This window comes from Phaseolus vulgaris, chromosome 8 (genome assembly GCF_051622355.1).
Source record: "Phaseolus vulgaris cultivar YP4 chromosome 8, ASM5162235v1, whole genome shotgun sequence".
NCBI classification, from domain to species: Eukaryota; Viridiplantae; Streptophyta; class Magnoliopsida; order Fabales; family Fabaceae; genus Phaseolus; species Phaseolus vulgaris.
Genome location: NC_143505.1, coordinates 16,389,388 through 16,399,885, shown reverse-complemented (window position 1 = coordinate 16,399,885; position 10,498 = coordinate 16,389,388). Strand labels below are relative to the sequence as shown.

General features: G+C 27.6%; 1 long non-coding RNA gene across 1 annotated transcript; it reads right to left on the bottom strand.

The window, feature by feature from the left end:
• Positions 1 to 841: 841 nt before the first annotated feature.
• LOC137826715 (uncharacterized) lies at positions 842 to 1,278 on the bottom strand. Its single transcript, XR_011083576.2, has 2 exons — positions 1,173 to 1,278; positions 842 to 1,077 (listed from the first exon to the last, which is right to left on the bottom strand). It is a non-coding gene; the product is annotated as an uncharacterized LOC137826715 (long non-coding RNA).
• Between the last annotated feature and the right edge of the window lie 9,220 nt (positions 1,279 to 10,498).

The window sequence follows — 10,498 nt, the reverse complement described above, 5'->3', positions numbered from 1 at the left end:
CTTAAAATTAAATTTTCACTCTTAATATTAACCCCTTTAGATGATTAAAATAATTTTTTTTTCTAGTACATTAAATTCAATTTTTTAAATAAAATAAAATAAAGGTCACATTACAATAATGAGTGGATATGTATGTTTTTTTCTAGAAAAAATAAAATATTTTTTATTTATTTATGTGGACTAGCAGACCACTGTTGGCCCGCACGTGCTGCAAGTTATACGTGGCGAGCCGAAATGGAATTACTGGCTAGATTATTAAGCTCATCCCACGCTTTTTGGTAGTGAGTACGGATCAGTCCGCTTCGTCTATCCCGCATTGCCGTCCCTATGACCAATAAAGAATTTGGACAAAACTACCTTTCTGACTTATTCTGCACAATCAACTTTTTCAATAAAATTTTCAAAATTATTTATTTTAATTTAATATACTAATTAAATATTAATTAATGTATTTAATTATATTACATTATTTAACTTTATTTTATATTGTTAGTTATTTTTAAACTATTATGTAATTAATAATAGAAACTAATTTAATCTTTTCATATTGACTTAAACTTATTTCTATCTTTTTCTTATAAGTTCATCTTATATCATTGTATTAATCCTTTTAAGTGGTTCAATGAAATAAAATAATTCATAATAAAAATACGTAGTTGTGTTTTGAAACAATAAGTCCTTTTAAAAAGAATATTAATAACAAGAAATAAGTATGTTAATGAAATAAATAAGTTTATATATTAAATAACAAAAAATCGTCTAAATACTAATTATAATTTCTTACACTAATAATTACATTATATAAATAAAAAATATATAAATAAATAAATATTAAAAAAGCTTAATTGAAACACAGATTTTATTAAACTTAATTATAATCTGGTACAAGTTTTGAACCTATTATTTATGTATAAAATAATTACTGGCAACAACACTGATATCTAAATCCATTCTGGAAACAAACACCTTCTTTAAAGCCCCTTCCTAAGCAAGCGTCATTGCAACCTGGATAGCAAATATCTATGCAGTTCGCTAGTGATATTGCATTAGTATCTGATGTTGCTTCTGAATCTCCTTCTGCATTTATATCACCATTAAATTATATCAAATTTCACCATAAAATTCCAAGAAATCTCACCATATACCAAATTTCACCATAAAATTCCAATTACCTCCTGCTGCACTCATAACCAGAGCAACGAACAAAACACTGAAAAGAAAATGATGAAAAAAGCGAGAAGCCATTTCTAGAGAATTTTATTTTTCTGTTTTGATTTGTTTTCCTTCTCAGATGAATAATGTTTGATATCCCACTCATTATATATAAAGGCCACTAGGATTATTACTCATTTGGAATTATTCAATATTTTCTATTCTATATTATATTACAATATAATATTATAATAAGAAAGTATTTAATAAAATTAATATGATTCTTAATTTAATTAATATTTATGACATTAATTAAGAATCATGTTATTTTGTTGACCTGAGGATCAGTTTTTTTTTAATGTTATATTATATTATAATTTTTGCATTTTGTATTAAATATAATATAATATAATATGAGTTACAAGAAAATAAATATTAAATATTTGATAAATTAAAAACTCACAAAATTATTTAATAAAATGATATTTTTAATTTGAAAGTTTAAATTTTTTTTTTAAATAAAAGCTTTCATGTTAGGTATCACTATGCCACTTAAGATCTCAGCTAGGCTGACACCTCAAGTAACAACAGTCATTCACCATCACATGAAAAAAATATTATTAAACAAAAGAAAAAAGAAAAAAGGAAAAAAAAATACAAAAATACGGGGGACTAGACCAAAACCCATATGTTAACAAAAGCGATACATAGGTAGACTATACCTATTCATAAAGAATTATAAGAACAGACAAGGTGGAAGCCTATTATACCAAAGAAAAGGTTCACTTTGAAAAAATCCTAAACTCATTTGATTTTACTAAACAAGGTTCCGATTTTCAGATTAAAGTTTTCAGGAAATAAGTCAAGAATTATTTTTTAAATACAATTTATTTTTAAAAAAAAATTAATATTATGTAATTTATTAATTTAAATTCAAATAACTAACTTAAAAATAATAATAATAATATTTTTCGTTAATATTATTAGTTTTATGCTTTAGGGAGAGAAATTGACATAGTAAAAAATATTGATTTAAAAGAAAAGTGTTGGAAAAGTGAAATTATTTGGATTGGTGTAAATAGAAGAAAAAATTAACCGAATATTTATGAAAATTTGTCAATAATTTGATGAATGCAATTAAAATTATATTTTTTAATTAATAAAAAAAATAAAATTAAAAATTTACTTTTGTTTTTAAAAATAATTAAAAATAAATATAATTTATTTATATGTAAATTTTAGTTGTTTATAATTAAAATATTGTTTTTTTTATGTAACAATTAATTTTGGGAAAAAATAATTATATCAAATTATCAAAAAAAACTTATATATTTCAATTAAAAATAAAAAAAAAATTAATTGCATAGTTCTAAAAGATGTCAGAAAAATTTAGAAATATCGTAAATTTTAATAAGTTAAATCAAAATTAATTTATAAAATACATTCTTAACTAATATTAAACAGAATACACTATAATATAATACGATAATAAAAACTAATATTAAAATAATATCTAAAAAATAATAACTAGAATCAAATATCTATAATTTATAAAAGTCGCACAAATCATAAAATTTATGTTTTCAACTCGTAAATGTTTTTGTGAATTTTGTTAATATGTACATTGATATTCAAGTTTACGATCCTTATACTTTTGTGTAACTCTTAAATATTATCTGAATTAAAATATAGTTCTCTATTATTAAATATCTGAGTTTAAAAATATATAAATTATTTGACATTATCGATATAAAAAATAAATAATATTTAGATATCCATAATTATATTATATTATATAATCAATTATATATAAATAATCGATTATAAGAAAGAAATTTAAAATACACGGACCATTTTGTAAGTTTTTATGTATAGGAACTAAATTGAGAATTCACAAGATATGTGGAATTTGAATTTTATGTTTAATAAGAGTTCTTGATTCCTTTCCTCACATTTCACATTTTTGAAGTGTAAGATTTAAAATCAAATGGAATTTATGTTGAATAAGAGAGAATGCAATTTATCTTAAATGTAAAATGTTTCATGCTTTTAGTTTGTGCCACAGATGTGGATAAAACACAAAAGGATATATTTATAATTTGGGGCTTTATTTTTTGGAGGATATTTTAGGACTTCCACCTAATAGAGATAGAGTTTACAATAAATCTTATTCTAGGAGGAGTTTAGAAACCATACCAAGTGACGCAACCTAAATTAGCAGAGTTAAAGAAATAAATAGAAAATTTATTGAAAAATTTACTAGTCATTAATGTAAGAGTAAAATAAGGATAATAATAATGATAATAATTATAATAACGTTAAAAAAAAAGAATAAAGGTGTAGAGAAGCCGCCCCCCACCACGGGTTTTTTTCTTTCTTTTCTCTCTCTCCATATTCTCTTCTCTCCCTTCTCTCTTAATTTGCTCTCCCAATCTTCATCTATTTTAGAATCTGATCGGACCACGTTGTTGTTGTAGCTGGCGAGTAAGGAACATTTCTACCTGATCATATTTTCAAACAGAGTAAGTTCATTTTTTCTCTAAAGATCCGTTTTTCTCTATTTTTTGTTAGGATTTAGTCATTAATCTTGGTGGGTCAGTTGAAAAGTTTAATCCTCTCAACTTATTTTACTATATACTGAATTTTTGTTCTGTTTGGATAACTTGTATTAGGCCCATAAATCTTGAAGTTTATCCAGACTGTGGGGAATAAAATTGTAGAAGTTGCTTGGAAAGCAAGCAATTAAGGTAATGGAAGCTAAATTTATTTTTTAATAGCACCCTAGGTTAGAAGATCTGGATGTGGAGGGGACGTGGTCTCAGTATTCAATTTCTCTTGCAAGGATGTTGTGTGTTTATATATTATGTTGTTTGTTTATATATTATTAAACTTGTAGAAATATTATATTTTGATGGTTTAATATTTAAGTGTTGTTTTTTTATGTTAAACAGACTTTTGAATGTTGTGGATCACGTTTTGAATGATATTGTATAATGAAATGTGTGAAATTCAATTCATACATTTTGGATAATGTATGGACTTATGTTTGTATGTGTATTAAGTATTGATGCCTTAATGGTAACAGAGATTTTCGAGCTTCAATGATGATCTAAGTGACATAAACTAAGATATCAGGTGGTGAGAAGCTGATGGGGGAGTTCATGCACACCGTGACATATGAGATGCACGACTTGGGTTGTATTGAACTTACCCTAATCCTTTTTGTTGGATTCGCTGGCAATCTTTGGATCAAGTGTTAGTCTTTGGTAGGACTTACTTAATACGGGTCTTTCAGAAGGCGTCAAATGTTATTTTGTTTGTTGAATATCCTAGATGTGTAGATCCATGTGAGATCTATGTGATTGCTTAATTCTCGAGATTCGAAGAAGATTGAATAATTTGAGAAATTGATCATGTAATTTGGTTTTCTCTTTTGATTTAATTGTGTATATTATAAAATTCTATTTTCACTAGCTTACCATTGCTTTTCTTGTTGTGTTTGAACTGCGATGATTGTACTATGTACACAAGCAGATGATCTTACAAGTGTCGAAGGGTATGAAGAGCTTTAGGGTGTTGATTTTGAAACTTATATTGCAAATATTTGTATTTCTATATGTCCTAATCATGTATTAGGAAAGTTTTGAAAAAGTATAAGCTTGTATAGAAATATGTAGAACATGTATTGTAATAGTTAGATGTTTATTTTATGGGGTGTTACATTTAATGGTATCAGAGTAGTTCATCCTTAGGATAACCTGATGGTAGTGGGTTTATTGTGTTTCTCCTGCGTGTAGATTTTTGTTTAAGTTTAGCTTCAAGACTTAGCTAAAAGTTGCTATGAATAGGATGTTTAACAAAGTTGTTTTCTTGAAATTTTGTTTGTGCTGGAGTCAAATTAGTTGCTATGAATAAAGGTGAAAGTATTAAGAATGAAAAGAATCTTGATAGAGTGGTGAGGTGCACACTCATGACTAGATCAAGATTCTTTTCTATCTTAATTCTAAGTAGCTAAAGTACATTTTAGAGATAAGTTTTGATTGGTTTTTACCTGTTTCGTGTGATTATTTCTTTGAAGTTAATTTGTCTTAAAGATGTAGTTGGAAATTTTTAGTAATTTCTAATCCATTTCTTGATGTGCTTAGAAGATGACACGTAGACCACCTACTCCTCCTCCACCAGTAGATATGCCCAACATAACTCGGGCAATAGAGATGATGGCAACAACCTTGCAACAACAGAGTGCTACTATGGCACAACAACATCAGACCGCCCTTCATCAATTAGAAACAACAAGATTTGCAGCAGAAACATCTCAGTTTCATCAACAACCCCATACCTTTATTCTGGAGGATTTTCTAAAGACAATCCACCCAAATTTAATGGAAAGGTAAATCCAGATGAAGCAGACTAGTGGGTGAGAGACATAGAAAGAATCTTTGAAGCTACTCAATGCCCTGAAGAGAGAAGGTTATCCTATGCCCTTTATGTACTAACTGGAGAAGCTTAATTCTGGTGGATAGGCATGAAGTAAATGATGGAAGACGGAGGAGATGATGCCACTTGGGAGAACTTCAAAGTAAGATTCCTGGAGGAGTATTTTCCTGATAGTGTCATATGTGCAAAAGAAATTGAATTCATGTTGAAACAAGGAAATCTTTTAGTCACTGAATATGCTACTAGGTTCAAACACCTAGCTAGATTCTACACCCAGACCATGACTGAGGCTTGAAGATGTAGTGAATTTGAGTTTGGGTTGCAAGAACTTAAAGAAGTGGTGATTTCTATGTCCATTAGCGATTTCCCTACTCTAGTGGAGAAAGCAAAAGAAGTGGAGAGTTTGAAAAGTAGGAGTAGACTTGCTAAGCCTCAAGTGGGAAGACCTTCTAAAAGTATGACTAAATATGAAGATAGAAAGAAACCTTATTTCAAACCTCAATCTTATAGTAGTGGAAGACCCAGTTCTCAATCACCACCTAGTTTCAAATGTTTTAGATGCAGTGGGCCCCATGTTGTTAGATTTTGCCCTCATTCAGTGTCAAATGTGACATGTGATAGATGTCACAGGTATGGTCATACAATAGAAGACTGTTGTGTCCAATTGGGAGCTCCAAATTCTGTCAGAGTGCAGAAGTACAACAAAATAGTAATCAAAAGCCTAGAGCAACAAACAAAGTTTTGGCCATTAGTGGAGTTGAGGCTTCACAATCTGATAACCTTGTTAGAGGTATTTGTTCTATCTTTAGAACACAATTATCTGTATTGGTTGATTCTGGGCAACCCATTCTTTTATATCTTTTGATTGTGCTAAGAAACTTAAGTTGCCAGTCCAAGAATTAGAAATTGAGTTGGTGGTATCTACACAACAAAAGGTATTATAATAACTTATTCCATGTGTGGTGAGTGTCCAATAATTATAGATGGGCAGAGATACAAGATCAACATGATTTGTATACCTCTAAAAGATTTGGAGGTTATATTGGGAATTGATTGGTTGTCTACTAATCATATCCTTATATTATAGATTGTGGTCAAAAGAAGTTAATTTTCCCTAAATTAAAAGGAATGCAGGTTATCTCAGCTCAGCAGTTTAAGAGAGAGATACAAGAAGGTACAAAATGTTTTGTGCTCTTGACTTGTTCTATATTTACTAATAAAGTACATAAAGCTATGTTTGTAGTTTAGGAGTTTATGGATGTATTTCCTGATGAGATTCCTGGACTTCCACCTAAAAGAGAAATAGAGTTTGCAATAGACTTGATTCCTGGAGCAGACCCTGTGCCAATTTCTCCATATCGAATGGCACTAGTGGAGTTAGCTGAATTGAAGAAATAACTAGAAGACTTATTAGAGAAATAATTCATTCGACCTAATGTTTCTCCATGGGGATCTCCAATGCTATTAGTGAAGAAGAAAGATGGTTCGTCACGTATATGCATATATTACAGACAATTAAACAAGTTAACAATAAAGAATAAATATCATCTTCCTAGAATTGACGATCTGATGGATTAGTTGCATGGGGCAGTTGTCTTTTCTAAAATAGATCCGCCCTCAGGTTATCATCAAATTTTAGTGAAAGCGGAAGATGTTCAGAAGACTGCTTTTAGATCAAGGTATGGTCACCATGAATTTCTGGTTATGCCATTTGGTGTAACCAATGCTCCAGCTATCTTCATGGATTATATGAATCAGATACTCAGACATTTTCTTGATAAGTTTGTGGTAGTGTTCATAGATAACCAAATTTATAATACAATATAATCTTAAAATAAAAAGGTATTTAATTAAATTAATATGATTCTTAATTTAATTAATATTTATGACATTAATTAAGAATCATATTTTTTTTTACCTGAGGATCAATTTTTATTTTATTTTAATGTTATATTATATTATAATTTTTTCATTTTTATTAAATATAATATAATATACTATGAGTTACAAGAAAATAAATATTAAATATTTGATAAATTAAAAACTCACAAAAATTATTTAATAAAATGATCTGTTTAATTCATTGAAACTTTAAAATTTAATTTTTAAATTCATTTGTTTTTTATTAAACAAGCTCCGATTTTCAAATTAAAGTTTTAAGGAAATAAGTAAAGAATTATTTGTTAAACACAACTTAAAAAGAAAATAGTATTATGTAATTTATTAATTTAAATTCAAATAATTAACATAATAATAACAATAATAATAATAATAATCTTCATTAATATTATTAGTTTTATGCTTTATGGAGAGAAATTGAGAGAGTAAAAAATATTGATATAAGAAAAAAAGAGTAAAAAATGATTGATTTAAGAAAAAAATGTTGGAGAAGTGAGGTTGTTTTGATTGAACTAAATAGAAGGAAAAGTGAACTCAAAATTTATGAAAGTTTGTGAATAATTTGATGGATGTGATTAATATTGTATTTTTTAATTCATAAAAAATAAGATTACAAATTTACTCTTTTAATTAAAAATAATTGAAAAATAAATATGATTTATTTATTTGTGAATTTTAATTGCTTTAAAACATTATTTCTTGTAGTATGTAATAATCGACTTCAGGAATGAATTATGTCACATTGTGAAAACATGAAAAATTGTCAAAAAAACTTATATATTTCAATTATTTGCATAATTCTAAAAGAGCTAAGAATATTTTAGAAATATAGTAAATTTTAATAAGTTAAAGCAAAACTGATCCATAAAACACGTTCTTAACGAATATTAAACATAGTATATTGAACAAGGTGCTTTGATGTCTCCAAATCGAAGTGGAAAGGTTCAATACCTTGTTGATGTGTGTGTGTTGTTTAGTTGTTTGAAACTTGTTAATTCACTTTTTAAGATGATCGAATGTCAATTGAATCTTTACCATTTTGAAAATATGGTTTTCTAAAAGGGTGTGAAATTTCAACATGTTGAAATATCGAATCAACTGGTTGTTTGACACTTTGTGGTTTTAAAAATGATAATGATTTGAAAAGCTTAGCTTTGTTTTGGCTTTGCTGTCAAACAGATTCAACCGTTTGTTTCGATAAATCAACTGGTTGTTTTTGTGAAAACCTTAATAGAATTTTGGTAAGTGGTTTTAATTTGTTTGAAATGATTTCAACAACTTTTGGTTTTTTATTTAACTGCTTTGACCATGTGATTGAAAAAGGTTGTTTAACGCTCTATAACAATAACTAAGAAAGAGAGTTTATTAAAAACAATTTTCAAGATTTCAAAAGCTTTTGATCATCTCAAGGAATAGGATTGGGTTTTGTATTTCTGAACTTTAAACTTTGATTTACCCAGTCGTATTTTATTCCCTTCTTCCTTGAACATTGTATTTCTGTGTGTTCTTGTGTAAGGCAATGTCAGAAGGTGTTTCTGGAAACTGTGTTGTTTGCCATAGAGTGGTGTGTTCTTGAAGAGTTCAAGATCATCACTCTTGGTGTGTGTTTTGTATCTAGGATTGATTACATAGTGAATTCTCAGTGGTTAGCTGAGGACTAGATGTAGCTCTTGGTTAAGAGTGAACCAATATAAGCATCTTGTGTGATTCTCTCTATCCTTACACTCATAAACTATTTTAACATTTTTTTTCAATTCTGCTGGTATAAACAACAAGTTATTTTGTGAAAACAATTGGTTGGTTTGCTGGAATCAAACTTAAAACAATTTTTTTATTGGTTGAACCGAATTTTCAATTGATTGATTATTCATAGCTTTTCACTCTATCTTCTATCTTTGTGAAAATCTTTCATAAACAATTCACCTCCCTCTTGTTTAGCCCTCTAATTCTAACATAATAAACTACAAATACATAGAGTATGTTAAAAACTAGTATTAAACTAATATCTCATAAAATAATAACTTGATTCCAATATCTACAATTGGAAAAAGTCTCAAAAGTCATAAAATTTATGTTTTTAGCTAGTCAATTTTTTCGTGAATTTTGTTAATATGTACATAATTCAAGTTCATGATCTTTATGATTTTTGTTAATATGTATATTGATATTCAAGTTCATCATCCTTATACTTTTATGTAACTCTTAAATATTGTTTGGATTAAAATATAATTCTCACCATTGAATATCTCATGAGTTTAAAAAATATATAAATTATTTGACATTATCAATATAAAAAAATAGAATAAATAATATTTAGATATTCATAGTCATACTAAATTATATTATATTATATTATATAATCGATTATATTATAATAAAGAAATTTAAAACACACAGATAATATGATAATTTGAAGAGAACAAGTTTTTATGTATAGGAACTAAATTAAGAAATGGCAAGATATCTGAGCTTTGAATTTTATGTTTAATCATAGTGTTCAGAGTTCTTGATTCCTTTTCCTCACTTGCTTACGTGTTTTTATGTTTCTTTCCCAACATTTGAGGGAGGCAGTGTTGTGTAACAATCCCGTTTTTACTCACTTCTATTTCGATGGACATCCGCTAAACCAAACAGTTGTTGATCCCGCATTTAAGTTGTCGTCTACAGTAAATTGGTTGAAGCAAACACAACGGTAATGTTACGCCTATCCCTCACTTTTTTTCTATTTTCATTTTTTTTCTCTCTTTCACCCTTTAACAATAACATTTTCTCCCCCTCTAACATTTTTATAATTTCATCCCCTTGATACTTTATTTCTTTCAAGATCTGATCGCACTTCACATTATTCGAGGAATCAAGAATCATTATAATTTGATCAGATTTTTAAATAGAGTAAATTCTTAATTACTCTTTAGATCCATGTGTGGTATATGTGGGTTTTGTATATTGGTGTGATTGAAATTAGATTGTTATTAGAATTGTTTCCTTTTATATACACTTTCTCATGTTA